Source organism: Bombus pascuorum, chromosome 3, assembly GCF_905332965.1.
Source record: "Bombus pascuorum chromosome 3, iyBomPasc1.1, whole genome shotgun sequence".
Taxonomy (NCBI): Eukaryota; Metazoa; Arthropoda; class Insecta; order Hymenoptera; family Apidae; genus Bombus; species Bombus pascuorum.
The window spans coordinates 8,342,620-8,361,642 of NC_083490.1; the positions used below are offsets into that span (position 1 = coordinate 8,342,620).

The 19,023-nt window shown below is 37.3% G+C and overlaps 1 long non-coding RNA gene across 1 annotated transcript in view; it reads left to right on the forward strand.

The window, feature by feature from the left end:
- LOC132905349 (uncharacterized) overlaps positions 1 to 19,023 on the forward strand; it is a 122,365-nt gene that overhangs the window by 88,928 nt on the left and 14,414 nt on the right. The window contains exon 2 of the long non-coding RNA XR_009657785.1: positions 12,034 to 12,135. This is a non-coding gene — a long non-coding RNA (uncharacterized LOC132905349). The remainder of the gene's footprint in view (positions 1 to 12,033; positions 12,136 to 19,023) is intronic.

The following is a 19,023-nucleotide window of genomic DNA, read 5'->3' on the forward strand; positions in this document are numbered from 1 at the left end:
TGTCGTCTTTCCGCTCATTTTTCTACTTATTTATATTTTTTCTTCACTCTGAGACACCAATGTGCTCCAAAATAAAATCAGAGCAACTTGCTGCTGTCAGCATTTTGAACAATATCCATTCGTCGAATAGACAAAGACACGAGTAAATAAACGCAAATAAATAAGCGAGAAAACGGAAACTTTATCGTATGCAAAACGCCCTATACAAAACGTAAATTCAACAAATTAACATCATTCCCTTCGTTAGACAGCAATCAGTAAATAGACGCTACAAACAGATTTAACGAAGGCGAGCGTTTACTCGTCTCGATTCTGTTAGCCAACGAGGGCTCGATTTTCCAGATGATTTAAGATCTCGATTCCTCGGGGTTCATTCAAACATGACCCCTGTAACAGGCCGAGATTTATGGGAAACCGGGGCCCCTAATTAGAATCACACCGAGGTGTCCTAATTACAGGTTTGGCCGCGGCGTTTTCGAGCCTTCCCGAGGCTGCGCCTTTGGCGCAAAACGATTCCAGTCCTGCCAATTTCTGCCCTTTTTTCACTAACGGATCGTTAATCCTAGGAAAAGTAGACAAGCGTGGGCGTTGACTACACTCGAATCTACATCTGATTAGCTCGCACTATATCTAACATCGCAAATGAACCATTTTAACGCCTTCTTTGTTTCTTTTTCTTCTGATCTATAGCCAGGAGGGTCGGTTCATAGAGTGAGATCCACGTACAGCATTCGCATTCCTTTTTTCTTTTTATCTTTAGGAAAATTAGGAACTAGAGGACTCGTGAAAGTTGATCTCAATTTGTTACATAGTCTCCGAGATCGTGCAACGTTCTGCATTGACATTTCAACGAATGGACCAAAAAAGAAGTTCGAATATGAGAGGGAGAAAAAGTTGAAACGTTCGAGTTTGAGTATCTTTTATCGACTCGAACAACTTCTGTGTGAAATTTGTTCGCATTTCTCACAGTCAGAGAAATAATTAACGTACACACGTGATCGAACAGCGTGCGATCCTACGATTAGTTCGGATGGGCAAGATTCTACCATATTCACGTTGTGCTATCAGTAGCAAATAATCTTTGCCTGTTTGATAATTGTTGTTTAATAAATAAATTAACCGAATGAATAGGTAAATAATAATAATAATAATAATAAATTCCGCGTTCATTTCCACGACAAGTCTAAAAATGTATTTACGACTAAACGCAAGCGCTAGCCAGTCCAAATAATAGATACCTCTAATTTGTGAAAGGTTTCAAGATTCGTATTAAAAAAATTCAATGATATTCGCGTATAAACGCGCAGACCCGGCGAAAGCATATTTCCGGGGCAATTATTAATTTCACGGTAGATGGGATAAATTGCAACAATGATAAATTTTGTCGCAACGAGGTCGGCTGTCCAATGTTTTATGCAGAGAGAAGACATTCATTAATTTCTACGGCTAACGGTTCGTATCAGTGATTAGAGTTTGAGAAAGCCAAGCAACAGAGGATGACATTACCGTTTCGCTATTATCCTGATGAATCCGACCTGCGATAGTCGCGTGAAACGATTCGATCGCCAGGATAATCACGCGGCAGAAAAATATGTTTCTTGTATTTCGAGGCACCATGAATATAGAATGGTTATTATATTTTTATCTCGGATAATAATTACGAAATAAATTAAGTTGAGCTTGCTAAAAGCACTTTCCCCATTTTATATCCTTGGCGCTGAACCAACTCTCTGTATACGAGAAATTATAATTATCCTGCTGGTAGTATCGTTGATGACCGCAACAGTTTGTGGTAGATTTAAGTTGATATACAGGCTAAGTCAACGAGAAGTATTATCTAAAATAACTCATTATCTATTCGGTTTCATTGAAATATATCTTCGAATTAACGTTGCATTTCGAGGAACTCGTTGAATGGATGCGAATTTATCTTCTAACGTCTTAGATTTTCCGAGATGTCAAGGTAACCAGGAGTCTTTAAAATTCTACCGTATATTTGTTATAACGTTACTCGATCCAGCTGGATATTCTCTACAAAAAAACGTCGACGTATTTATACCGTAAAACCATAAGTACCTACTTAATTTCAAAGTATCTTTACTTTCAATTTATATTTCTATATTCGACGTAGTAAATGTTACCGATGCTCCTCTCTTTACGTAAAATATAACGAATTAGGATGAAGTCCTGTAAAGTTAAATAACTCGATCCAAACGGTCTATAATTCATCGACATTAATTAAATTAATTAATTAAAACAACGGATACGGAATAAAAATAAAACCTGCAAGAAACAAGAACAAATCACGACAATAGGGAATATATAATTATCCAAAAATAGTATTCGTACAATTTCGATAAAACTCAGGAAACGTCCCCCAGCATTAAAAAAAAGAAGAATAATAATAATAATAAAAAGAAGGCCCATTTTGTCAATAAGGGTTGCAATATTTGCTCGAAAAATATAGTCCGGGTATACGATAATTCTCCTCGAATGTTTATTGCGCAAGGTGCGATCGTTTAGGTACACGCGTAAAAATACTCTCCGGCACGATGATACTTAGTGTACCGTTTCGTTAACATCAGTACGAAGCATCTTCCGCACACATACTGTACAGTTACTTTTCGGTCGTTCTAAATAGCTGCAGTGTAATTAACAACGGTAATAATCTGTTAACTGACCAATAAAACCCGAAGATCCGAGTGGTACTGCTCGTTTTAATTCACGGTGGTTTTCCAGAGGCGTTTATAACGAAGTAAAGATAGTGGATGTCCTCGCTACCAGGCATCGCCGGGATGCCATTAAACAAGAATGCTTGGGGACATCAATGAGAGAATAAGAAGCTCGACTCTTCGATTTTCTACCAGCAATAATTAACAGCTACTATATAGTAGTACTACATAGCAAGTAGTTAATAGCTTGGCGTAGTAGACGCGAATTACACTGTCAAATGTTTGGCAAATTTATTGCTCTATTAAACAACTTCTTTCTCTGTAACATCGATTGAATTAGATTTGAAATATGCTACCGTGGTAATTTCAAACTGTACACGGTGGATTCGTCTATCCCTGCAAGATAGATAGGATCGTGAGAAATTGATTATTTAGTATAGGTTGGTTTTAACGCGACAATTCCGATAACACCATAGTTAGAGTAATACCATAATCAATTTTTACTCGTCCTTTTACAAAATCAATATCTTTATTACGTTTTTGCACGTAGTCTCGAGCGAAGTCAATTATCGTAAGCATTTGGTTAATTACACGATATTAATTCAAGTTGCAGGCAACTGGTATCGCAACTGCGAGTGACGGTACTTAACTTTCACGATTTTAATATCCTACCCTCGAGATTACTTCGGTAGAAAAGTTTCAGTCTGAGAAAGTTAAAAAAAAAAAAAAAAATCGCTGATAATAACACACAATAACGTCCAATAAATTATATATACGTGTATATAGTTCCTCCTTTAGATTCTAAATTTCTATGTTCTAAGACGTTTTTAAAGTCGTTCTCCTCGTTCGGACGTTGTACGATACGAAAATACAAATAATATTCCCCGTATCGAGCGAATTTTACGAGGACGATGTTCCATTTCTTGAATCGTCTACGAGATATTTCTACGTTTTCCACTTAAAAGAAACACGTTCCGAAATAAATCAATTTTACATCCTATTCATAGCACTCGAATCAAAGTAGGCCGGAAAGAATTAAAGAACAATTTATCGTGCAATCATCGTTATTCATCTGTTTCGCACCGTACAATATCGATGCTAATCGTTTCGTCGGTTCACCATGTTTTCACGCGTACGACCGAAACGCGTATCACCTTGCTTTTCCTACGAGGTTTACCAACATTTTATTGATTTATTAGGCGGTTAAAGCACGAATAGCTATTCGCTAAACACACCGCGAATGTTGGCAGCGTATCGCGGCGCCGCAACGCGTATTCCACCGGTTGGATCGTTTATTTCTAATTACCATCGGCTCGACGCAGCACGCGCGTCTAATAGCGCTAATTACTTATTTGCGAGCGAGTACGATCCTAAAGCTACGTTCACATCGAGCACCGCAAACTTGCTTGTAAGAAGACGCGTACAACCGAGAGAAAAGAAAGCGGTGAAAAACACCAGGCGGTTAACCTTTTCGCTGGCGCATCTGGAATACCACAAGATACCGGCTAAAACGTTGGCTTATACCGTTTCGCGAAATTATTAGCAATTAATTAACGAACCTTTGAATTGAGACTTATTCGCTAGATTTGTGTCTGTCGCTGCTAATACCTTTGAAATTCGCTTTTTCGTATTCGTGTGTCTGATCTTTCGATACGTACGCGATTATGTACTTTACGCTTGTAAAGGTATTCGAACGTTTACCGAGCAAGTTTCGTTTTGGCTGATTATATCGTGCGCGTTATACGTAGTTCTTCTTTGGAATTTCGTTAGCGCGGTAATGAGAGTATCGCGATTGTATCGTAACGTTTAAGTATGTATAAATAAATATAGTATAATAAATAAGTATAGTAATAAATAAACATAAAAGAAAGAGACGTTTATTGCGAACATACACATAGCAAAGAATTGGTATACACGGCGTGAAGAGTAGCGTGAAACATACAATCAATGCGAACGATTGCCTCGCTATAAAATAATAAATCGATTGTTCAAACAATTTACCGATTGTTGCAGAGTATCTACTTCCAATAAATATCTCGTAACATCTATAATACGTGTTCGCGAATCTGTTGCAAATTTTACCGACATAATCGCGCTTTAATCACGGCGCTAATGAAATTTCAAAACGTTTTCTACGATAGGTAGGTCAAAAATCCGCAGAAACGTTCGAATAATTTCGTGATCCACTCCGAGTAGGAAAAAAAATCGTGCGATTAAAATTTCTAAGAGTTCTCTCGCAAAGACTGTTATCTTACAAAGTTGCAATCGGTATGAGATTAGTATTAAAGAAGAAAACTACCAATTATCCCAGCTACATATTCTGTGTTTCTCGTAGCTATTTCTCGGACGCAACAAAGACACAGAATGCTGCACGCGTTCACATATCGAAGAGAAAATCACACGTAGTCCGCGACCTACGCTTGTATCGGTATCTGCACGTGTGATAACCGTGCGAAGGATAGTTTGCAAGCATGACGAAGCTCTACAGGAGCCGGAAAATCGTTAGCAGGTTATTCTTAACCCGTCCGGGAAGTATCTTGGCTGGTGAGCGCCACGATGTCGAGGAAATTTCCAACGAGGCCTCGTTACGTTAAGAAAGTACTTTGGAAGGAAAAGTAATCGTTTGAGAGTGGAAATTGTACAGGGTGTTTCAGAAAGTCGGAGTGAAACCTCGTGAGCATATTTACAGCCAGTAAAGGATTACAGTATCTTGAACGTGTCAATGTTAAAAGCCTAATCATCGAGAAAATTGTATCGAGCTTGGAATTTAGAGCGAACAGTCCGGGGTCTTGGCGCTTAACTTACTCTTTAAGTGGATTCACGCTTTCATTTTATTATATTGGCATATAATATGATATAATATTGTGTTGGCAACTAAGTGATCGCAGATTTTGTCATTAGCTGGTATTGAGTTGCCACCTCAATATATGATACGGTGATCTTTGATGTTAGAAAGAAACGCAAAAGAAGGCAACAAAGCGTAAAGAATGAGAAAAGTTAGAGAAGAGTTAATATACAAGATGTATACATACGAAAAAGAGAGATATATGTAATATATAATAAGAGAAATAGTTAAAGGAAATAATATAAATAAGCAAGACTATAGAATAGACGGAGAAGAAAGGAGGATTTCAGCGTTTAAAATAAGATTCACGGATGAATATGCAGGATGATGTACGAAACTGATAGGGCATATATCTATGCTGATGAGAAGCAGAAAACATTGCTAAAGAGAAAGATTAAATGATTTCGTAAGGTGTAATTTCCTGCATCCTTGTTTCATTCGCAGGTGTAGTGGCGCACCTGCGAAACGTTAGTGTGATCTAACATCAGATTGATATTTTATGTGAATCCCGACCGAAGTAGATCGATATAATTATAATTTCCGAAGTAGTAAAAAGATTTATGGTGAATGATATATCAAACGTTTCGATGTTCGATAGAAGTTACGATATAACGAATGCTGCAGTCGTTACGTAGATCGATAGTGTTAATTGAAATCCCTCTTGCATCTTGTACCGTGGTAATTCCCCTCATAAACAGACGAGAATAGGCAGGTGTCGTGTCTTCCAACATTTTAAGAACGTGCCATTGGCAAAAACTCGCCACTCTTAACCGGTGTGTGCAAATCTATTATGTTCTCGTATTTATTCATATTCGTTTGTTCGTACACCGGTAGGTGAACTAAAATATTTAATTCTTAATATTTATACATAGTTCCTCTAGAGTTGTAATTTATACAGTGACTGTATAAAACAAAAAAGCTATTTGTCCAGCGTCGTATTTATTATAACGCTTATACGCGTACTGATTAATTAGATCGAAGTATATTTAATTTCCTGCCACTCGGTAGAAAATGTCGATTACCGTGGAAATGAACCGGAGGATCTGCTAAGAAAATACCTCATCGGAAAATGAGGGTAGACAAGTAAATATTAGTTTTTGTAGCCGCCGTAGATTTAATGAAATTTAATTAATCTACTCTGGAACAAGTCCCTTTTCCCTTCCCTTCGTCTGGATTCTATCAAATTCTCCGTACCATAAATCTAGTATTCTTTGAAAACGCTTGACTTTTAGCGATTTATCTTAGGAGAGAAATGCTGCAGATGTAACGAAAACGTAAATTATATAATGAGCGCGTGCCACTGACAGGATTGATGTATTTCAAACACAAACGACCATAATAATTACGGCGTTAGAGTATACATAGCTGTATATATACGTTTGTGCACGAGCATTCAAACATCGCTATATTAATAAGTGGAATTCTGCTTATGATTTTACCGTAGCTAACTTTTCTTTGTCGTACGATATTAAATTACAGACGAGCGATGTAATTATTCTAATATGTTAATTTAGATTATCACTTTTAAACGCTATAGTACGTATCCGCGTACCTTTCGAATTCATAAAATCCATATTTCTCGAATTTTGTCTTATTTGCTTATTTCTAGACCGTTATGTCATTACACCGCTTTATATCAATCATTATTCCTCAGTTTTCACGTTAAATTTTCTTTTTTTTTTTTTTTGCAAATCCTTGTACAATATCCTGTTTCATAATATATGTAATGATTTATACTACGTATCGTACTATACTTGCAAGAAGAAATCTGAAAAAAGAAAGTACGCGTTGTCCGTGAAACAGATATTTCAAAGACGCAAATCGAACGATTCATTGTTCGACAATGCGTTCGTTACTGCGTAACAAAACTGTAGTTTCTACCGTACGTCGCTTTTCTAACTGAACGTTTCAACGACAAAGTGTGTCTAGCCACGGAACTGCGTTCGAGTCGAAAACAGCTACGGGGAAAGTCGTCCGTGAACGTTTGAACTTTGGTTTCACTTATCTCTCGTCACTTTTTCCGTATCGTCCACCAACAGCTTCTAAATGAATAACGATTTGTCTTTTTGAAAACGAATGGACTTTGCGACTGGATTATTCGCACTGTTTCGTGCGATTTAGTCGTCGAAGACGTATCGCCGGACAGCTCGTTCCAAAGGATTACCTTCCGAACGGATGAATTTCACTCTGGCGATTAGTTAATTATTTATTCGTACGCAAAGAAAGCGCGGAGAATCTTTCTTCTCGTGGTTCTCCGTAAACGTTACGCGTTCGCAGTCCTTTGTCTTCCGAAACTCGTAATTCGCTTCCTTTCCTTTCTGTGTTGTACGTTAAAGTCTCTTCGTTTTTAAGGAAACTGTTTTCTAACATCGTAACGAGAGATTACAAACACGAATAATCGATAAATGGTGCAAAATTGTTAATATTTGGTTTAATTTTAATTCTATCGACGTAGCATCTTCTTCTTCTTGTTTTAATGATAATACAAGTCGATAAACGAATAAGATTAAGATGTTAAAAGATGAGAGAAGAAAGTCGACGAAGAAACCTGGTCAACAAGAACGAAGAGTATATTCCATTAATTAGAATACTTTAGAGTTTTCTCAGGATTCGATCGTGTTTCTGATGGTATCTATTTCTTTCGATTGTTCCAAGTCTGAGCTGGAACGGTGAACTGGAATATTCGCGAGATGTTGAGACGAGCATTGAACCGCGTGCAACGTGATCGCGACCCGAGGAAATATAAATACGTAATTTAAAAAACACGTGAAGATTAAAATCTAATATTTGCATCCGCTATGGAGGAGACGCCAGAGCTGAAAAATGCTAGTTCCGCGTGTTAGCTCAATTGGCAAACTGATAGCAGTCCCGAGTAAAATACTCGAATCTTAAGAAATAGTAGAAAATTCCTCCCAATCGTAGAACTAAAACGTGCTCAAACAAAATATTCAAAATTTTAAAAAAAGTTTTAAAAAACTAGTAGACGACACCTGCCAAAAGGAAAACTAACAACATACCCAAAGAAAACACTCTGAATGTAAAAAGCGAGAGTCCCAATTGAAGAACTAAGACGATTCTCGTAAAAGATGCTCGACTTCTAAAAAATAATAGACAATCGGAGAAGGAATAACAGGCTGAAATAAAATACTCGAGTTGGAAGAAACAGCGGACGATTAATCGAGACGTAGCTGAAAGATAGCGTTCATTGACACAGGCCGAGTATCGGAAGGTTTGCTCGGATCAAGACGAAAGTACGTCGCGATCGGTCATGTATCATGGTCGCAGATTTCTTACAATTAGTCAACAGACAAATCGAGGACAAGGAGAAAGGGTCGAGCAGAGTAAGAACAGACGGCAGTTGCGTTAATCGGAGAATCGTAGGAGCATCGACGTTATCCTGGTCGCGGATAACGGGTGACCAGGTGCACCGGGTACATCGCCACCTAGGAAGTGACTGTGAGCTCTGACAGTTGCCTCGTCATCTTGACTACTCGTGGCAGAACACGCGGACGCCTTCGGGCAACACGCTACTTTCTTTAATTTATGTCCCACCGGTGATTACCATAATAGCACCTTAAAACAACGAATGCCCGTTTTTCTTTCGCCATTACCACTCGTCGTAATTCGTCAGTCTGGTGACTGTAGCAACGTCAGAGGTGTAATATCAAAGCGTAGAAATATCGTACCGTGGATGATCAGCTTTTATTAACACGTTGAATGCCGCACGAGAATTAAGAGTACACGGAGGATCGGTGAAGCAGCTTGATAAGTTACATCGCTGTAATTGGTGGTAGGATAACGTGGCTTATGCAAAAAGGCTGAATTATATTGGTTTAATGGGAGCGGAAAACGACGTATTTCTTATTATATGGCTGTTTATTTATATATCATGCTGTATGTGCTTTTTATACCATTTACATATAATATGTATTTTATCGTTATTTTTGTTTCATAATTTTGATATTTGGTTTTTATTTTGACAACTGTTCCATTATCTTTCGATTCTCAAGTTCTTAAATAATACATCAATTTATTGGTTAAATTTCCAACATGAAAATGACGGAGAATAATTAAAAAAATGGAGCAGATTGATATATTCTTAATACAATTATTTTATACAATTTTTCATGGTATAACATAGAATTAAACGTTATACTGGTTTGTACGTTAGGATTAAAATTCACATTATATCCACAAAACTCATACAGTGTATGGATGGCGAAGATATTTAAATAATAAAACAACTAAACGTTATTTTTATAAGAAATAAAAATTGTATTATAATTCCGGAGCTGCGTTCGTTGGACAAGATACGTAGATATTGAATTTTGCTAACTTCACTGTACAAATTTCTAAATCAGTTATTTCAATTTGATTAATTCCGAAGCAGGTAAAAACAAAACGGACATTGATCTTTCTTTTAAATGTAGCAAGGGTACAAAAAGTTACATGAAAAATTATTGCTTCTAACTGGTGAACGTTGATATAAATTGATTAAACTTCGACGCTTCGTGCACCAAACCGAGAGATGTATCGATATTTCATTAAATACGCCTGGCGGTTTTAGATGCGTGATTGGCTTGATGTTCCGTGATGGGGAAATGATTGGTCATGATGTTGATAAATGCCGTAACCTACGTGAAAGCATCCCGAACAGATAATTATTAACTACACGAGCATAAAGTAATACCTTTTGATACTTTTTCGATAAAAATTGTTCGTCGAATTGCTTATCAGCACAGATTACTACTTTCAGAAATTCGTTCGAAATTTTAGTATTATAAACATATTCGAGATATTCCTGACGAAACTAAATAAAATTACGCAAAAGAGAGTGAGATATTATATTTAAAAAAGACACGGAGCCAAAGACAGCCATACGATTCTATTCCTTAAAATCGACAAATTTGTCGTACGATGAAAAAAGTAACCAAAATATCGAATAATTAAATAAACCGTTTGAATGCACCGATACTAATAAATAAAAATCTTATCGATTGAAACGATATAATATCTCGCAGTTTTTGAACAATCGAACAAACGTACAAGCCAGAAACATCTGTTGACGATATTTGGCACGTCTGTATAAAAAAAAAGAAAAAAAAAATATTAGGCAAAAATTAATATTCCTACTATAGTTTCGCTTTCGTTCGACGCGATGTTCGTATAGATGTGCGAAATATGCGTAAATAAATAGCATATAATGTAGGAAGTGTGTCGGATGGAGGGCAATTTGAAGTTCGCACGAGTAACGTAATTACAGGCAAGGTGTGCCCAGCGACGTGTGAAGATGGCAGGAAGATTAATTAGAGCGATTGGTGTACCCTGATAAATAAAACCGACTTCGTTGCTATCGGTATTTGAAAATCGAATGTCTTATCAGTAATTCTAGCAATAATTTTTGAAAAGGAAGTCACGAAGTTTGTCATTGATTCATTTTGCCCGATGAAGAGGAAGTGGCTGATAACAAGGCCACTTGTGTTTTTCGATGAGCTCTTTGTACACCGATATCTTTACATTAGTAGGTTTTATTTTATCGATTATTATATAGTGTCGTATTCGCTTGAGAGTTATAAGTAAACGATACGATATCAGATATTGGCAATTTTTATAGAAAAGTAATTTTAAAGTTCAATGCATCGTCGATCTATTTTCCATGGAAATAGCAACTTGTTTAATTTGATTTTGAAGATGGAACATCTGTTTTGTCATGCTCTTGGACATTTGAAAAATATAAATAACACTAGTTGTACGCGCTAATATAGTTCAAGTCGGACTAATGTTATTCGCTTCTTATAAAAGCATCTATTAATTACGTTGAAAAAGTCAATAACTTCGAATCCATTCGTCCACTTCTTCAACTTGTTTTATTTCAAACTACGTTTCTTTAATCACTCAGTGACACGAGAGTCAGGAAATTAGCTACGACTCAGGTATTTAGAATACTACAAGCGACATAATTATTTGTGCAGAGATTAAATTGATTTATCGTTCCATTAGCTCGAATATACCAGACACATCGGGCTTGATACGATGGATTACGAAAAATAACAAATAACGACGCACATAATATTATTGACGAATGCTATTAACGATGTTTCTTCGCTAAGTTTTTTCCTTTCTCCAACAACTTCTATACCGATGTTTAAATTGATATAAATAACATTCTACGCTTAATTACATTTATTATATTTATATTTTACGTTTACACTTACCTGCACAATATTTCACAAACTTTACCTTACACGCAAACTTACACTACACTTTAACAAACTACACCGTCGCTCTTCCGCTAGACTCAAACGTCTGAAATAGTTTGGAACGCAAGTTTCCAATATGTGACCACACTTGACATTCCAAAACCTGTTTCACACTTCTAGTAATTACTATATTTACACGCAACGCTTCTATAAGTATACTCATAAATTCGTACTGTGTGCAATTAATTTTGATGTTAGATAACGTTAAGAATATTGCATCTAAGTAATTACTGCTATTTTTCTTTTTCCATTGCAGAGTAGCGAGACAAGAGGAAGAAGGAGAGATGGCTGGTCATTGATCGCGTGATCATGTTACCGAAAATTGAATGGCGATGAAGCGTGACAGCATTCGCGTGGGGTGAGTCAGGCCAATTTATAAATCATTAGGCAGGGTTATGCATCAAATTGAAATTGACCTATCTTAGGCCCCTGCCTTCATGCGCATTAAACGACCCAATAAGTCTAAAAAGAGATACGCGAAAGTCAACATATACCTGACACACACCTAAGAAGAAGTTGAGTCTCGTGTTCCCTTCGTCCGATTTTATGCACACGCCTGTATCTCCGCTCAAGGAGATTCCCCTTGATGGTTCTCGCAGATTAAAAAAATCGGATTAAACAAATTATAGGTAGATCTACAGTGAATCTATTCCTTGTAATTGTTACAGCGATGTACGCGTTTATGAGGTTGACATTTGAACAATAAAATCCGCGTTTGTCTGCCTTGAAGCTGATTTAAGCTACGCATCAAAACGAGGCACAATGCATTACCAAAGCACGTTCCACGCTTTTGTATTTTAGATCCAAATCACAGCTTAAATCTTAGCCCCGTTGCATTCTTTGGATCGTACTCTTTTATCGTTAAAAAATTGCATAAATTTGGAGAAGACGTGAGAATATTTACTAACACGCGTGATCTCTCGTTTCCATTTTATGTAGCACCGCAGCAGAATTAAAAATTCGATGGTTAAATATAATGCGATAAAATCATCGGAAAATGAAGAAACGCTGAATGGTATTTTTTTTTTAATATATCCGCGTTTATTTGTCATCTGTTAATCAAGTCGCACGTAAAATAAAATTCCATCTCGACGTGTTAAAATGACGTTACTTCTGTGTAAAGCTGAATATTCGCTATATCGTAAGCTGTCACGGTTGACAGAGAACGTTCTGTTTTGGCGGGAGATTTCGTAGATTAGGTAGAAGCGGCGGCAGCCGTCTCCAGTGTAACGGTCGAAATGCATCGGGCTCATTGGAATTCACGTGCACGTAGTGGGATGCTTCCATCGAAGGCATCCTCTTTGGCTCGTTTGCAACGGGTCGTTACCCACGAGTACGCAACGGTCGCGTGATAGCTGTAAATCAAATTGCTCGAATTAAATCGCGTGCTTTAGTCGCGTGCTACATAGTGAAACGTTCGTTTTAACACCTTGCTGCTCTTAAACATACACATTACGGTTTGTCTGTCCGTTTTTTTTTTTTTACAATGTTCGTATCGTTATTAGTCTTTCTCTAATTTGAGATTACTTTAATACACCGTAAGACTTGCGGTAGGTGTATCATCGCCTCGGTAGATTTTAATTAACTTTGCTGTAAAACGGTACTCGTCGCGTTTGAAAGTAAACGTAATCGGTGTAAAATGAAATACGATCGAAAGAAATGAAATAGAAAAGACGAAGAATTATCAGCAAAGAATTATTATTCAATCGTTTTAAATAAATACAAATTAACAATTCTTCGCTGCAACTATCTAAGTATCGATTTAGAGTAGATAGAAATTCAAACACATCGTATTGGGTTGGCAACTAAGTGTTTGCGGGTTTTGTCATTAGGTGGTATTGACAAAATCCGCAATCACTTAGTTGCCAACCTAATACATTGTCCAGTAAAAAATTCGTGTTTTTCCCTTCTCATCGAGTAAATGATACCACGCTTATAAGCGATAATATATCTATACTAAGGTTATTATCTTAACGGTTATAGAAATTTATACGTAAAGGACACCGTTACACCAGATCAGCTGTTCTATACTCATTCATTACTGTTTTTGTAATCATCCTTGCATTTTAATCGCGTATTTTTCTAAAATGTAGTAACGCGGCTCTGCTGATTTTATATTAATCTCCGCTTTATACTCAGCCTTCTTCTGATCTCACTTACCGTTAGAAAGCTCTAAAAATGCCACACATCCTCGCACACATTTTCTATCATCGTTCTATTAATTTTGATTTATTGTGAGATTATGGTATTATCGACGACCGGGTATTAACTCTTCTTTGTGAATCTGATTCCTTTGAAATAAATATCACATCGAACGGAATTACTTTGACGTGATTGAAGAGACGTCAATCTAGAAATTTCACTTCAAAAGGTTATTACCACGTTTCATATATTATCTTCTTAGAAAGTTCCGAATGAATAGTCGCAGCCGTCTCAACAATCATTCTAATTATTTCCGCTAATTGCGAAGAACGGAAAAAACGAGTCTGAAAATTCTGAAATTCTGTCTATATACGTTTCATCTAAATTTGAACATATACAAAATATTCTATGCTTCTTGAAGGTATGCAAATTATATTGAACAAATTATATAAAATAAATAATATCGACACGATAGAAGCTTCCTAAACGCAAGACAAATTTTTATCCACATCTGCGTACTTGTTACGAATTTCTTTCTTTCTCGTCAACTTTATATGAAGATACGCGTTTGCGTAAAAATTCGCAGCGCATTGACCACATTTTAAATTTCAATTACATCCATCGATTCAAATTAATAAACTTAAATTCCCATTTGAAACGTATGTTCGCTTACGTATCGCAAAACGTACGTAACTCTCAGTACGTTCAAAATTTAGTCATAGTACGTTACGTACGTAAGTATGTGTTCCATTAGAACGTGCAATTCATGGAATGAAAAAAAAAAACAAAAAAAAAATGAAGATTTGATTTCTAATCATAGTATCATTTACGTAAGCGTGCCGTTTGCACTTGCAAAATATTACGATGGTTGTAAAAGAATGTAAATCACACGGCTTATAACGATAGCTTGATGGCGATGAAAACACGGAAGATTGAAGGAGACAGGGGACGATACTTAAGATAACCATACAGTCATCATCTTCCCGTTACCGGCAATAAATCCTAAATGAAGAACAACGGATACGTAATTTCCAAGAGTCACGATGTCTCATGTGCTAACTTCTTGCCATCCAACGTGACTCCGCTTAAAGACATTTAACAAAAGGATAACAATCTGTAGGTTTAACGTTGTTCGTAGCAAAAGTTGAAGTATTTAGCAAAAACGTTTCAACGTTATGCTCGTTTTTATTATTCACAACATGTGTACACGTTTCCATTGCTCCAAAACGATATAATCTTTTTCGTTTTATTTTAACATCACTGCTCGTTATTATTAATTTTATCGACAAGTTCCCCGAAGAAAATTTACGAAATTGTACGTAGAAGTAGCATCTTACTCTACGTACTCTACGAAAACCCGAATTATGGCTATTGTCTTCTCCTTTGTCTTCTCGTACCACTTTTATATTGCTGTCATTTCCAGCATTTTAATTATCTCTTTTTCTTCTGGCGATTTTAATAAACTGAAATAAATCACGATGTTTCTCCTCTATTTTCTCCCCTTTTTTTAGACATCCACGCTTGTTTTTCCTAAAGACCGACTAATTGCAATGCTTGTAAAAACCAGAAAGATCTGCTTGTCTATAGGGGTAGTTTGATCGTTCGCGAAACGTTGCCTCGAAACACATACCTTTGAAGAACGACAAAAGTTGTACAGGTAAAACGTATTTGCGAGAAAACCGAAGAGAAGTAGAACGAGACGATGATTGGATATTTCCATAGCACCTACAGGTATATTTCAAATTCTGTTCTAAATACCACGGTGTTTTCGAGAAAAACGATTATTCAACTAGCAAACGTCGATTTCGCGTCTAAATAAATAATAAAAAATAAAAATATTGGAAATATAAACCGTCGTATCTTCAGTCCCGATGCAAACGCGGCTCTCCTACTTTAATAGGCGCACAAATAAATGATTTTGCCGCTACACGACAGCGCAAGACTTGATTTAAAAAGCATAAATTGCAGATACGCCCTTTTAATTTTACACGACAAAGTAGCAAAACTCGTGGGATGACCCGGCATCTCGCCTACGTAATTTATTAAAAGTGAAAAACTGAGAAACCGGCCAAACAGCTCCGCTGTCGTCTCTCCTATACCTGCGTAAGCTGCTCGGGCAGCTACGAAACAGACAGCGCTCGCGGTGCACGAAAAGGAAGAGAAAGGTGAAGAGAGGAAGAAGAGGTTTCCGTGGTCGCGTGCCGTCGTGCTCCGCTGGGCCCAACGATCTCTCGCACATGACACATCGGAATAGGACATTACGAGAGACGGTGAGCGGGCTTCCTGGCGTCCCGTCGTCCCGACGTGCCGTCGCATCGCGGCCCAATCGTCGGTTGGTGCCACGCGACCGGCACGTGGCCCGCAATTGCGCCAGCCTGCCCCTCGCCTCGGTCACGCCCCGCTGATTCGCCTCGCTTCGCTTTTGCCCTTCGCTTTTGCCTTCGTACGCACACCGATCATTTCTAGCCGCGGTCTCTCCGCTAACCCCTTTGTTACCCTTTCGCGGATAACTGGACCCTGTTCGAATAATACGTCTCCTGGTTGTTATTTCGCGTCGTGAGCCGCACTTCTGCCACGAACGTCACGCTCGCGCTCCAGTCTTTCGTTTCGGGGAAATTACGCTGCCACGCGGACGCCGTTACGCGACGCGGCCAACCTATCGTTACGTTATGGCCAGAGAACAGGTATCGCCTCCGGAATTGTATACGTGAAATCATGCATTTCGACCTTCTCATTTTCTTCGCTTCTCTACGCAGTTCCTTTCAGAGAAATTCGCTACTCGCGTGCCTTCGAGAGAAGTTCGTTCGTTGGCGGTTCGCTTTCTTGCATCTTGTAATACTTTTAAAGAAGCCAGACGGTCGATATTATTGCCGATGCTTGTTACTCGTCGGTGGTGTTCGAGGTTCTCGATATTAGCGCGCGTAAGAGACCCTCTAGACCGACGGTTCTTAATCTCTCGTTTGTCACGGATCTGCTTCAGGTAGTTTTTTGTCGTCGCGGTTAAGACCAAGCTATTTCTACCGAAACCGGTCAAAGCGACTGGTCTTTAAAAAATACGTAACGGAATATTTTTATATCTATCGGTTTGTCAGTTTCGTACAGAAGGAATTCAGTGGTACACTTTTGGGATTATTCATCCATCTGGGACCATGATCGCTAAACGAAGCTTGGATTATAAAATTGTACAACCAGTCATCTCGACTGCTGTGGTAGTTCTAGTGTTAATTAATACGTATAATTAAAACACTCGTCGACAACCTTTTCCGAGAGAAGAGATTCCTTGTAAATAAATAAATACACGTATCCAATAATCGATATTTTATATTGTTCATAAAACGTCGAGAATCTTACATATCGACAATAATATCGATCCAAGAGTCATATCGATCGACTGAACGCTCCTCGGATGATGGAATTAGGTTGTCCGAAAAGTTCCTTTCGTTTCTTTCTCAGAATGGAGAAAACATGTAAATAAGTAAATAAATGAGCGAAATGACAACTTTTCGGTTTGTTTTCTTAGCGATCTTTTTCAAAGTAGAGCGAGGACGACACGTTCCCGTAGTTTTCACATTTAAATTGGGAACATGTATAACATGTAATTATTATTTAATAGAATGAATATTTTTCTAAATTATCCGTTGAAAGTGCCACCTATTACAAGTTTTTTTTTTTATTTTATTTTGGTTTTTTACAATTTGTCCTTATGGATATTTTGTAAAGTGTTATATCTTATCGGTGAAAAAAAAAATAAAATTATTATTATTTAATAGAATGAATATTTTTCTAAATTATCTGTTAAAAGTGCCACCTATTACAAGTTTTTTTTTTATTTTATTTTGGTTTTTTACAATTTGTCCTTATGGATATTTGGTAAAGTGTTATATCTTATTGGTGAAAAAAAAATAAAATAAAAATAAATATAGCATGTGGGTGGCTACCCCCAGCGGGGTGCCAGCTTCGTTTTTTCTAAGTTATATCTTTTATGGCCTATTACAAGTGACGATAAATTTTAACATTAAGTTATGAAATGTATAACGGTGATTGTATTTGTTGAAGTTTCTTTCGTTTTTTGTTTTATATTAGTCTATCGAATTATGCACAAACATAATAATAGAAATATAACGAAATGGACCATACCTAAATCGATGAAATAATATAAAACAAAAAGTGTTGTTTATCTATTATCATCCAATAAAACGAAAGAAACTTTTCGGACAACCTATATGTATTCCTATTACATTTGTTGTATATAACGAGACACGGTGGCAAATAAGTATCATATCGGATCAATTACACCTGAGTATAGGTTCAAAGATCCCCCTTGCAAACATGAAAACTTTCATCCCTTTGGTTTGTACACCCTATGAAACACTTGACTGCTAACCCTCCCTCCTGTTATTCGAGTTTTCTCTTTTCAACTCGGTCGACCGTAATAAAACCTAAACTGCATTAGACTCTATAACGAATCCACGATCAACGGGATGACGAATGCGATTTCTTCCACAGTCTAAGTCGAACTCAACTTACTGATCCACGATTCGGGTGTGACTCAACGTGCTTGTCCACAGTACAAGTATAACTCAACTACCTCTCTCTGTTCAAGTGACACTGCCCTTATGTACTCCTTTCCGTATCTCTCGGTACCTCTCGGGTCAATCTTTGTTTTTAAGGAGAGCTATTTAATTACTCCATACCTCTATTAGGTACACGTCCCTCCCGTGACCGTGGCTACGTTCAAGGACCCATTATGTCACTTCGAGCCTAAGCCCACTGTCATAATCTCGGGCACCCGTACTCGGATTAAATCATAAATAACTGTTTCTCAGTTTTTATTATTTAAGTACAGCTGTAATAAAAAGCCTGGACTAAAGTATCGGAGACCTTCCCAAACATTCCAAAAGGAAGGCCCCGATGTCCTTTCATCTCCGACATATATTTTCGAAAGTAACAACACTCCAGACGAATCACAAACATGTCATCTAATAGACACCATGAAACTCTAACAATCTGACATACCGTTACTTCCTTGAACGAACGATCTAATCGATATCTAATTAATAAAATTCATCGGTATAATTGCTCGACCCAATAACGAAATAGTTCT